General features: G+C 44.8%; 1 pseudogene; it reads left to right on the top strand.

The window, feature by feature from the left end:
- Nucleotides 1-9,305: 9,305 nt before the first annotated feature.
- LOC147883174 (uncharacterized) lies at nucleotides 9,306-11,067 on the top strand (annotated as a pseudogene).
- The last annotated feature ends 1,274 nt before the right edge of the window (nucleotides 11,068-12,341 follow it).

Raw genomic sequence — 12,341 nt, 5'->3', positions numbered from 1 at the left:
TATTTTTTGACGGTTGTGCATAACACTTGATGGAAAATGGGATTTGTGGTGACTTTGACCATCCAAAGCATATACAATGGGTATGATAATTTGTATGTGCATTAACATAGGTTGGATTCATGTATGTAGAATTTATCATGCCCATAGGTTATGTGCACGTTTGAATGACACACCTCAAATACTATTTTTTGACGGTTGTGCATAACACTTGGTGAAAAATGGAATTTGTGGGGACTTTGACCATCAAAAGCATATCCGATGCATATGATACTTTGCACATGCTTTAACATAGATTTGATTGACGCTTGGGCAAAGGATCGTGCCCATCGGTTATGTGCACGGTCAAATAACACACCTCAAATACTATTTTTTGGCTTAAGGTTTAGGATATAGGGTATAGGGTTTAGGATTTAAGGTATAAGTTTTAGGGTTTAAGTTATAGGAAATAGTGTTTACGGTATAGGAATTTGGGTTTAGGCTATAGGGATCAGGGTTTAGGATTTAGGGTATGGGGTAGAGTTACAAATATTAGCCATGCTACAAATACTAGCTTGTGAATTTGGTTTAAATATAATTAAACTTCATTCATAGGTTTTTAATAAGCTGGAATTTGAAAATTCTAACCCTATAGATGACTTTAGATGGCTTATGCCAATTGATTTAAGTACTTGGAGAGCTAAATTTGGACCTCATACGATAAAGTTATGTTAATTTTTGGGCGAATTTATCAAGTATAATTAAACTTCATTCACAGGTTTTTAATAAGCTGGAATTTGAAAATTCTAACCCTATGGATGATTTTAGATGGCTTATGCCGATCGATTTGAGTACTTGGAGGGCTAAATTTGGACCTCATATGATAAAGTTATGTTAATTTTCAGGCGAATTTATCAAATTTCAAGATTAAAAGATTAGCCACACTAGTTTGGAGAAGCTCCTAAATTCATCTTTGGGAAAATATTCGCCCTTAAAAATTTATCTTGGGGAGGGTAGGGAAGAAAGGAAATTAATGGAATGGAGGAGAGCAAAGAGGGGGGGGGGGGAGGGGGAGGAGGAAAGGGGGAGGGGGAGGAAAAAGGGAGGGGAGGGGAAAAGGGGAGAGAAGGGAGGGGGGCAGGGGAGAAGGGGGGAAAGGGGGGGAGGGGAGGGGAAAGGGGGGGAAAAAGGGGAGAGGGGGAGGAATGGGGGGAAGGGGGGAAGGGAGGGGGGGGGAAAGGGGGGGGGGGAAGGGGGAGGGGGAAAGGGGGGGGGAGGGGAAGGGGGAAAGGGAGGGGTGTAACAGGTGGCCCATTGACAAGGGACTGAGTCTCAGTCCGCCCCTCCTTCATCATCACCTTTGGATTTGACATCGGCAGCAAGGAGGAAGTCCTTGCCCTCTTGGGTCAAGGGGTAGCAACCCTTTGACATCCCTAGGACCTAACCAAGGGGAGTAGCCCATGGTAAGGTTAGACTCCCAACTGTGGCTCTAAAGGGCTCAATTCAAACCGGAATATTTGAATTGATTGGCCCTTTAAAGTAACTGTTGGAGAAAGGGTACCAAGGAGGAATGAGGCCTTAATGAAGGCGGCTGGACGATTGGAACCAAGGGAGACTCCCTCCAAAATTCAAACACACAAAACTCATAAAGGATTCAAAAAATCCAGGATAGACTGAGCTTGGAGAGGATACATGAGCTGCGAGCTCCATCTGTAATCCTGAGAGAGTGTGAGGATTTCTTCTGCATCTGAGAGATGCTTCCATTGTAATCTTACCTTGTGGTGTTTCGCCCACAGGGCCTCTTTCTTTTTGAATACAGACATTCGTTCTCTGAGTGTTTTTGTTCTAAGAATGGAGGTAGATAGACAGCATGCAATGTTCCCCCTTCCCTTCGTTGAGTGCTGAGCATGCATGTCATTTCAGAAGCTCTCCTTTGAGCCAAGGCTTCCCCTTGGCCTAAGGAAAGAGCCTACAAAAGGGCAGCACGATCGACAGCCCGTGGGAGGCATCGTGATCGTCGAGGTGTTCACTCAGGTGGTCGTTTTATTGATGCAGAGAGCAACGTGACCAGTGCAGGGACCCCTTTGATCCAAGACTTCGTGAGGGCCAAGAGACCCTCCTGAATATCCCCTCTACCAAGCAGCAGGACCCGCGGAGCTCAAACAAGGAAGAATGGCTCATCTGAGACCCCGCCATCGATGGACGAAGACGGACAGAACTGCAGTTCCATCGCGCCAAAGCCTTAGAGGCTTCACACAGCCACTCCACAGCTCCATTGATCGAACCCACTGGTACAGAGCAATGCCCCACCGACGCGATCACAAGGCCGAGCGTGTGATCATAGTCGTGTTGTGGATTGCATGAACCAGCCCGATGGACTTCTCGCACATTGACGGATTCCTTCGATAGAAGACGATGGAGAAGATGAGGAGCTTCCTCTCGGTCGATCGCGTGCACCATTGACAACACCCTCTTCCATGCGAGTACCCACCTACCTGTAGAAGACATGCGACGCCAGAGAGCTGCCCTTCGACGTGCACATGGTGAAGGGGACGTCACCATAGCCGCCAAGCTCCAAGTCTTCTATAAAAGCATATGGATAGGATTGGGTCACAAGCAAGGCCACAGCCCCGGTGGTTAGCCGGGCCATGAGGTATCTCGAGCATCTTTGCAGAGGTTCTAGGTTCGAGTCCGGTAGGGGGGTGTAGAGTGCGAGCCGACAAGGGGCCAACCCCTTTTTGCGTTAGTACACAGATTACAATATAGTCAAGGGGCCTCGCTTGGTTACACTAACCAAGACTTGGCTCCGTGGCTAGCTCAACCTTAGTCGCTGCGAGTAGGTTCCCGGAGGTTCTGCGTTCGAATCTTGGCGAGGGCACCCACAAAAGCTTTGAAGACCAAGACTCCCTATGAAGTTTGGCAAGGAGAAAGCCTTCGGTGGATCATTTCCGTGTCTTTGGATGCCTTGCTTATGCTCATGTGCCTATTGAGTTTCGGCATAAGTTGTCTGATAAGGCAATCAAATGCATTTTTGTTGGGTACAGTGCAGAGAGCAAGGGCTACCGTCTCTACAATCCTGTCACATGCAAGATCATTGTCGGAAGAGATGTAATATTTTCTGAGAATTCAGCTCACACTCAAGCTGAATTTGATATGCCTTCTTCTTCCGGTGATGTCTTTGAGGGGTTACTACCCATTGCCTTGGGTTCCCCTGCTGATATATCTGATGAAAATCAGAATTTTCAGATACCTCCACATGCTCCGATTCAGCCACATGATGTCATACCACCTCCACAAGCCGTGGAAGAGGTTGTTCACATGCAGCTTTGTCACTCAAATAAGGTACCATAGTGGAGATCTGCAATGGAAACATGGATATACATGATGGGCTGTTCAATGGTGCTAATGGCATGGTCCAATACGTCAGCATCAATGGGAAACAAACAGTAGTATGGATAGAATTCCACAACAACCAGAACTTCAGTTCGAAAGCACGATAGGAAAATCAACACTAGTACTCTACTACAATTTTGCCAAGATGGACACCAATATGACAGGCTCCCTCTCAATCTAAGTAGAGCTACAACGCTAAGTGCTTCCATCAAGGCTTCACGCTTCAGTAGTAAATTTGCATGGCTCCTAATGCTTAAAACAGTCTGCCACCTCCAACCACGACCGCTCCCTGCTACACATAGGAAATGACTCTCTGCACAGATAGCACAGCATATCACTAGTACCTTCAAGCTCCTCTGCTGAGCTATCTACACCGGTTAAGCCAGTGGCTCGCAGTCCTTCTTCAATGAGTTTAGCACCCCTTAACACTTAGCGATGCGCAAGCCATCAACATAAACAGCCATCAGTTGTGTCTCCACAAACTTGTAGATGACTCTTCCAACTCCTTCATTGACTAGCTCTCAACCCACAACTCTATAGCATCTCCCAGTGGCCATGCTACCACGTGAGCTACCTACCATGCAAACTCCACGAGCAGCAACTGGCTACATGACCACCACGGACCAAGCAAAGGAATGGTTGACTTTAAGCTCCAAGGTAAGCTTGAGCTCACAAGAGATCACGAAAGAGTGGTATGCCTTATGTATGCAAGAGGAAGGCGGCTTACTGCAACTCTGAAGCTCACCATCGCCATTGTCGCCAACCACAATGTTCTTCTTTAATCCTAGTCACAGACCTTCTGCCACGTGGAAGATAAGAGTGGTTAGATTAATTGTGGTTTAGTTAGTTTGGTCCTTGGTCACTATAGTGCTATGTGGCAGAGAGCCTCATACTAAGGTTAGGTCAACTTGACCTTAGGTTCGACCAATGGTCAAACTTTGTCCATGTGGTAACCCTATTCTCTCATGTGTCAACATCATCATACTACCCTTTCAACACTGCCATGTCAATAGCACAGCCAACATGCCAAGTCAAACAGTGCCATGTACATCATCAATGCCAGCCAAGCACACTTGTCTCCCTACATGCACAATTGTAATTAGCATGTGACCTCTCAAGCCACATCACCCTCCATGCCACCTCATCATTTTGATCAAAATTATCACCCTCTCCAATTTTGGCCATCCTTTTGGGAGCCATAACTTTTTATCAAGGCAGAATTTCGTATTGGTCCATAAATAAAAAATGACTACCAAATCATGCTCCACACAATGAATACCTTAAATCTGCATTTTTCATTATCCATAGGTCAAAATAATAAAATTATCATCATTGGAACCACCTCTTGATCCATTGCAGTGCACCCAGGACATAAAATGAACGAACTAAATTTCATTTTGCTGCATTTGATGCTTTGATGTGTAGTCTAGCTATAGACTAGCACAGGCATAGAGGAGATTCAACTCCACCAAGCCAAGTAAGCCATTTCCACATTACTTGATTAGGTCCCACCAGCATTAGCCCCATCGGGTCTATCATCAATGTACACATTCACACATCTGAGACCAGCTTAGTCTCGGGAAGAATTCTCTAAACACTATGACAAGGAAGGAATTCTCAAGATAGTCTGCCAATGCAAGAACAATATATAGATCCCAAGGCTTAACAATGGCAAGTGTCAAGTTTGACCCACAAAACATACGATCTCATGGTCTGACATACACAGCACTATCCCGTATTTCATCTCTTCTAACTTTGTTCCCAATCCACTACATTCTGCAAATCATCATCATCTCAAAATATGATGTTATTGCACATTGGAAGATGAACCTACAACATTTACACATCTGGTTTTCACATATTCCAAAACCCCTTGAATCATAATTTCTCTTACAAAGATAAAAGTGATAAGAGTTTCAACTATTTGTTTTGCAGGTCCACCCAACCATATGAGAAATGTAGTAAAAGATGCTACAGTTAAACTCACATCTGGGTAAAAGAAATCCACGTGATTCACCATATACTAGGTAACATTGTCTGCCCAAATGAGCGAGCCACGGCAACACAAGCACACCTGAGGAATGGTCATAACCAGTTCCAGTAAAGGGATTTGTAATTTGCATCCCTTTCTGGACTGAAGTTAGAGCCTCCACGAACTAGTAGTAGGAATTTGGATTTAGAACACTTCCTTGCATCCATTGTAGATGGTGATGGTGCATAAGGAATGCTAACCTTTTTGAAAGCTGTTAATGAGACTCCTTTGAGGGCAACCTATTTGCATTTTTCCACCTCCACATCAGACAGTGAACCCCAAAATTTTAGGATATCTATGCTCAAAGGTGCCAATAGATTCAAATTGTTAAGTGTGCACATTTTGTTTTGATGAGTCTCCTGAGACACATCAAATTCCGCCTCCCTAGCAGGTATGATTGGAATACAAGATGATCCTTGTAGCGTGGTGAGATTATCTTTTGCTTCCTATTCCACTGAAGTAACGAGTAGGTTGGAGAAAGTATCCAACTTTTATTGCTCAATTGGTGGTTGTAAGGAAAGTACGATATTGTGAGAGGCTCGAAAGAATGTATGATTGAAGAGCTTCATTCTATCTTTCATACAAACGGGTGGTGACACCACATGAATAGGTCATACCAATTCACACTACTTTCATTTTTTTTAAAGGATGAAAAACCAGTAATGCAATGGCAACAATATTCTCATGATACAAAATGGGAACCTGAAGAACCTTACAGTCTCTTAACTTCAATTCCCAGCAAGGAAATGTATCCAACATGGGCTCCTATACAAGAATTCAATGAGAGGTCTAAGTGTGAAATAGAAGAATTAAAAGCATTTATTACATAAAAAGAGGAAATCTTGATTTGAAGCCTACTTAGGGGAATGGGGGGAGCAGAAGGGGGAATGGGGAGAAGGGGGGAATGGAGGAAAGGGCTCGGAAAGGGGGGAATAGGGGAATGGGGAATGGGAGGGGGGGAATGGGAGAAAGTGGGAATGGGGGAGGGGAAGGGGGGGAAGGGGGGAAAGGGGGGAATGGGGTTTAAGGTATAGGTTTTAGGGTTTAAGTTATAGGAATTGTTGTTCAAGTTGCAGTAGACACTCAAAGGCATCGTGTGAATTTTATCCTCAAAATTAGCTCTTATTTGGGTCTTAGCATGGAAAGGTGACACAAAAAGCACTGTCCGGGACATTTACTGCTTTTAGTGGCATAGGACACCTATTTCAAACCTTAAAAAATTATTGCAATGCTAAAATGTGCTTTTTTACTCTTACAATATTGTAAGTTCATTAAAGAACATTGATATTTAAAAAAATTCATATATTAAGGTACATAATTTGTGCTATAAGTAATGTGCTATGTGCTTTCATAAAGCACAAAGAAGCATGTAACCTAACCATGCTTAGACCCATTTGCAAGTGATATGGGTTCGACTAGATTTCTTTTTAAAGGAGATAGGAATTTGTGAAGAGAGGAGAGTGAAGTATGTGACCATGATATTGAAAAGAGAGACTAAGGTAAGTTACTTTTGGGATTAAGCTAGGCTATTCCAATAGGCCTCCCAGGGAGGAAAAAGCATCTATTAATTAATTGGTCTCGCGTAGTGGGGGGGGGAGTGGTATATGGCAAAATATTAGGGATAAAGGGAGGTGGAGAGCTTGAATTAAATAAAGGAGGAAGGCAGAGGGGCATTAAAGAGGGAGGGACTTAGATTGGGAAGGGAGAGGGGGGTGAGGGAGCACTTATAATACTATTATAACAAAAATGAGTACTTATAATACTCTACAGATTAGTGGTAGGGCTCACTCGTGGGATAAACAAGGTTTTGGGTTTGAATCTTTTCTTGAATATTTGAGGAAGTGCTTCTTAGATAAAGTTTATAGATAAAATAAATTAAGCCATGGAGAAACATAGGTTACTTAAACATAGATAAATTAAGCAATGGAGAAACATAGGTTTATTAAGCCTCCATGCACGAAAACTATTTAAAATTAGTTGAATTTGGTAGGAGAGGCGAATAATAGGTGCCCACGATATTAAGAAAAGAAAATCCATTCATTAGTTGTTGGCACACGGGTATTAAGGTAAGGTTGAGGTGTTGGTGCTTTGGATTCTTAGCACCACTGTATAGACCAGGAGGCCAAAAAGGAGAGGGGAGGACGGGATATCGAGCGAGGACAAGGAGAGGGGAGCTACGTTGAGTTCAAGCTCAAACCTTGAGCGAGGACATGATGTTTCCCTAACTCAATGGCGCACTGCAATGATCAACATTTCCAGGTCACTCTTCAATGATAAGAAGTTGAGCTGCTCGTAATCGGGAGCGCTAGCGACGCTACTTCAATTGTGACGTTCTGGATTGTGTCTCTTCCAACGTGCGAGCACTTGCATTGGCCTCCTGGTGAGACTCTTGGAGGAGATGGTGCGTTCTATAGAAATCGTGAACGATACTTGAAGTGGGTTCAGCTTTTAACATATTCAAGGCCGAGATGGCGGTGATGATCCTGATGATGTTGCAGCTTGTTGCAAATGCTTCGTTACGCGATGTAGGAAAAGCCATGCGCAAAGAGCCGCGACGATGCTAACAGTGCAGTAAAGTAGCGCTCCCGTGAGGTTAGCTCCCCCAATCTCTCTGACCTACGCTAATTCCCCTCCATCGTGATGCTGCATAGAGGAACCTCCCCTCTGCTTCTGACCTTCCCCATCTATCCCTCTTCATCTCTGAGCCCACAGGAAATTTTCTACAAAAATTACGAATCCTTTGGAGTTGATTCGAGTTGAGAATCGCTAGCAGATTGCTAGCTATGATTTTTGAAGATGGGCAACCGATTATTAGGTGACTCGTATGTCACCATAACATTACTAAAATTAGGATGAGTCACATTCACTTACTGTTCTCGAGTCACATTCACTTAACTTTAGTCCCCATAACATTAATAAAATTAGGATTGACTTTGTCGGATGGGCTCTCGAATCACATTTACTTACTGTTCTTGAGCCACATTCACGTGCTTTGAAAGGTTCTCAAATGTTATATCCCAAACAGTTCTCGAGTCGCATTCACTTAGACTCGTTCTTGAGTCAGATTCACTTACTTTGAGAGGTTCTGAAACAAACATGGCGCACGTGAATGTGGCTCGAGAACCCATATAAGAGAGTCAATCCTAATTTTATTAATGATATGGGGACATAAACATGGGGATATAACATTTGAGAACCTTTCAAAGTAAGTGAAGTACAGTCGGTGAATGTGACTTGAGATAGGTATGACTCGAGAACCTATCTAGTCGGTAAATGTGACTTGAGATAGGTGTGACTCGAGAACCTATCTAAGAGAGTCAATCCTAATTTTATTAATGTTCTGGGGGACATACTCAAAGTGAGTGAACGTGACTCGAGAACGTATGTGACTCAGAGTCAATCATCGTAATTTGATCCTAATTTTATTGGGACATACTCACCTAATGATAAATACAAAATTGATTCGTCTAAGCTATGCAATCCTTTCCTCTTCCCTCTCTTCTCCCTTCCTTCAGCTAATCTTACCTCTTCCTCAGCGTCGCTTCCCTCTTGTTTCCTGTAGGTCTCTCCCCCTCTTGAGTCGCCTTAGCCCTCTGAGTCGTCTGAGGTCTCTTCTCGTATCCTAGCTAGGAGAGAAGCACATGCCTGTGTGACACTCTGTTAATTGCTTGGTAGAATCTGTGTTTGGGCTGTGGGGGGTAGCTGCAGTAGCAGAAAAGGCAAAGGAGAATCGGCATGCAGTGCATAGGGGCAAGAGGGGGGGTTCACATTGTGAAGCGAAGCAAAGTCCGAAATCGACACGCTTAACGGGATTCCATTCCCAAGCCAAAATTCAATTCCAGTAGCATTGTACTAGTTACTTAAGCTGTTAAGCATCACCACCCGCCGTCGCCCGGACCCTCGCATGGACCCTCGCATGGACATTTATGTTGAACAGTGTCTCCTTGAGCTAGAGCTCCTCGAAAGGATACAGTCGCAGGATATGATCAGCACCATAAAAGGCGCGGGTGATCAGCACAGAGCTGACTTCATCCGAAATCTGAGAACCCTCGGGCCTCCTAAGAACTTTCGAGTGATCGACTGCAAATCCTCAACGGAAAGGAATCCGAAGAAAGTGGTGCTGAGAGATTGGCACGAAGTGTCGTCCTCCTGCACAGGCTACACCGCCTTGTCTCATACTTTTGGGGGGGACGTTTACAGTGTCTTCGCCTGCAAATGTGCGTCAGCGTGTTTCGCAGCGGTACCACGGTGGCACGGTGTTCAGAGGATCCTTGCCCTGGCACGCATGACGAGAAACATCGGATCAAAGTTGATGATATCTTGAAGATGTGTGCAATTTTGATGGCAGCGGGATCAGAATACGTCTGGCACGATGGCGTGTGTATTGCGCAGCATGAGGACGCAGAAGTTGAGGACACGATCAAGCATATGGGATGGATTTACGCAAATGCAAAGGAGACGGTTATTTTCTTGCATGATGTAGGGAGTCCTATGGCACCCATCAGGCACGAACCACATCCAACTACAGGAGATTTAGGGTCACGTTGGCAGACGAGGGTATGGACAATCCAAGAGGGAGCTTTGTCAAGGCGACGGCGATATTGCGTACGTGTGGGCCGCAGCAATTTGCATGATTGCAAGAGTTTGCAAGAGTTTGAGGGTGAAATAGCTAATTTGTATAAAGATGACTCCAACATTGTAGTGATGGAAGAGGACGAGTTTTGGCAACTATTGTTGAATCTGCGGAGCGCCTTGGTGTCTGTGCTTAGAGATGCGCACCGCCGACGAGACGAGCACATCGATTTTGTAAAGATAAAATCGTGGATGAATCGCCTCAACGACTGCAAGACAAGGTTACTTGGCACTTGCTTTAGGTTCCCCACTGCGGATGAGGTCTTGACGACCGTTTCAGCATGCGATTGCACGCATGAAGGGGATCGCATCAACAGCATCGCTGCGCTGGCAGGAGTGAGTGATTCGTGGTGCCAAAGGACCCGGATAACATGGAGCCCTGGACAATCGAGTTTTTCAAGAGACAAGGACAACAAGGTCTCGCACGAGCCGTGTTCTCAGTGAATGCAGAAGGGGAAGCTCTGAAGGCAGGCAAGAGCCGTTCATGGGTGCCCAACTTGTCGAATGGAATAAGGACACTTGAGGGCGGGAGTAAAGATTTGATTGGGTACGAGGTGCTGTCGGATGGGAGGATACAGTTGAAAGGAGGTGAGGGCAGCCTGGCGAGTGTGCGGTTTACAATTGCGAATGAGGAGGAGCAAGGGCAGGAAGGGCAGGAGGGCGTGTTGGCTATGGGTGTGAGGGATGTTAACGGAAGTCTCATAGCGTTTGCAACGAACGGGACTGCAGGAGATGTGGAATTGGGAGAGGCCACACTTCCAACAGGGGAGGTGGTGATCGAGGACGATGATGAGCAAAGCTATTTGGTTTTCCCACTCCACGTTCCCTCTGACGAAACGGCGGGGGAAGCCGAGCTTGTGAGAAGGGCCTTACAGGAGCTCCTCGCTCGAACGGTTGATGTTCCTGGGAGCTTAATTTTCCGGATCCCGAGCGTCCGAGAATTGTTCGCGTTTTTCCCGTTCAATTGGGTCCGTTACCCGATCTTACGAAAAGGGCCATGCAGCGTCGCCAGTGTGCTCCTGCGCTCTTGGTAAGAGGCCGGTTGCCACACGTTGTCAAGTTGGGCTATCTCTCTCTCTATCCAGAAACAATGTTCTTTTTGAAAGCGCATCCCACTTTAGTCACCCTCTTAGACAAGCTTGTCATTGTGTAGACCACTCTTGCTACCTCCCAATTAAAAGTTCGGGCTTTCAGCCACTATATGACTCACATGAAACGGGTAAGTCAACCCCTAGTGCTGATGAACTCCCCGAGCAGCTTCATATTAATCTCTCTTTTGCCCTCAAACTAGGTTGCGGTAGAGAGCCTTTCTGTCATGGCTCTAACTCCAAATTGAACCTGAATCCTCACTATTATCCAATTGGAGTTTCAGTAGCAAGGTCGTGAGCTTTGTCCAACAAGTACGCACTCAAGTTATGGCAAGAAAGAAAAAATGCAATTATCTCCCTCCTTATATAATAGATTTGTGTGAAGAATGAATAAAAAAGTATGCTTTGGATCAAATTTGGAAGGAGTGTTTTAGTCTTTTTAGATCAATCTAAATTCAAGGGCCTAAAATTGTACACATGGCTTAAGGAGAGCTCACAAAAGTTTTGCTTTTCTAAAAAGCACGTTTCAAACCCTTGGATCTTCATAAAGATCAATGCCTATAATCCACGACACATGGCTTAACGAGGGCTTAGAAAAGGAAAACTTCCTTTTAGGCTACCTATGTTGTGATACTGTATTGGTGCTTACGGTCAATATGACCAAGTAATCATCCTTAACGGACATTTTTTAAAATCCCCGAGGAATCGATCAATGATATCATATAACTTTGTTCTAAACCCAACCTTTTATATCTAGCTGCTAATTTGGAATAATAATCAACTTTTAGCATTAATTTGGAGACAAGACACGACATCAGTGCCATTAGACCTGAACTTTCACCTGTCAATATCAGGGGTAGTGAAACTTTTGGAAGCCTAGGATTGGAACGTTGGGCGGGAAGGCTCTTTGAGGTTGCTTCGCCATAGCTCCTTCAAGCTCTTTGCACTCTATCCTAAAGGGCAGATCTGTGCCAGGCTCCATGAAGCCAGGTCTCCCTTAGCCTCTCCTACTGGCGAAGAGGGCAAAGGATGATCAGGTGGCTCGCACAACTGTCGTGCATGACTCAGATCTCGAGGCACTGAGGGCATGAAAGAAAGAATGCTCTGCACTGTCCAAAAGTCATAAGAAGTGCTCATGGGTACCAAGCATCAGATTTTTTGTGAGTTGGTATCTCCCCTTGCAGAATATATGTGGATTAACTTCCACAAAGAACATTGAA

Source organism: Dipteris shenzhenensis, chromosome 28, assembly GCF_047967505.1.
Source record: "Dipteris shenzhenensis isolate YYH24624 ecotype China chromosome 28, Dip_SZ_1.0, whole genome shotgun sequence".
In the NCBI taxonomy this organism is placed as follows: Eukaryota; Viridiplantae; Streptophyta; class Polypodiopsida; order Gleicheniales; family Dipteridaceae; genus Dipteris; species Dipteris shenzhenensis.
Note: the sequence above shows the minus strand (reverse complement) of the source record. Positions and strands in the feature narration are given on the sequence as shown.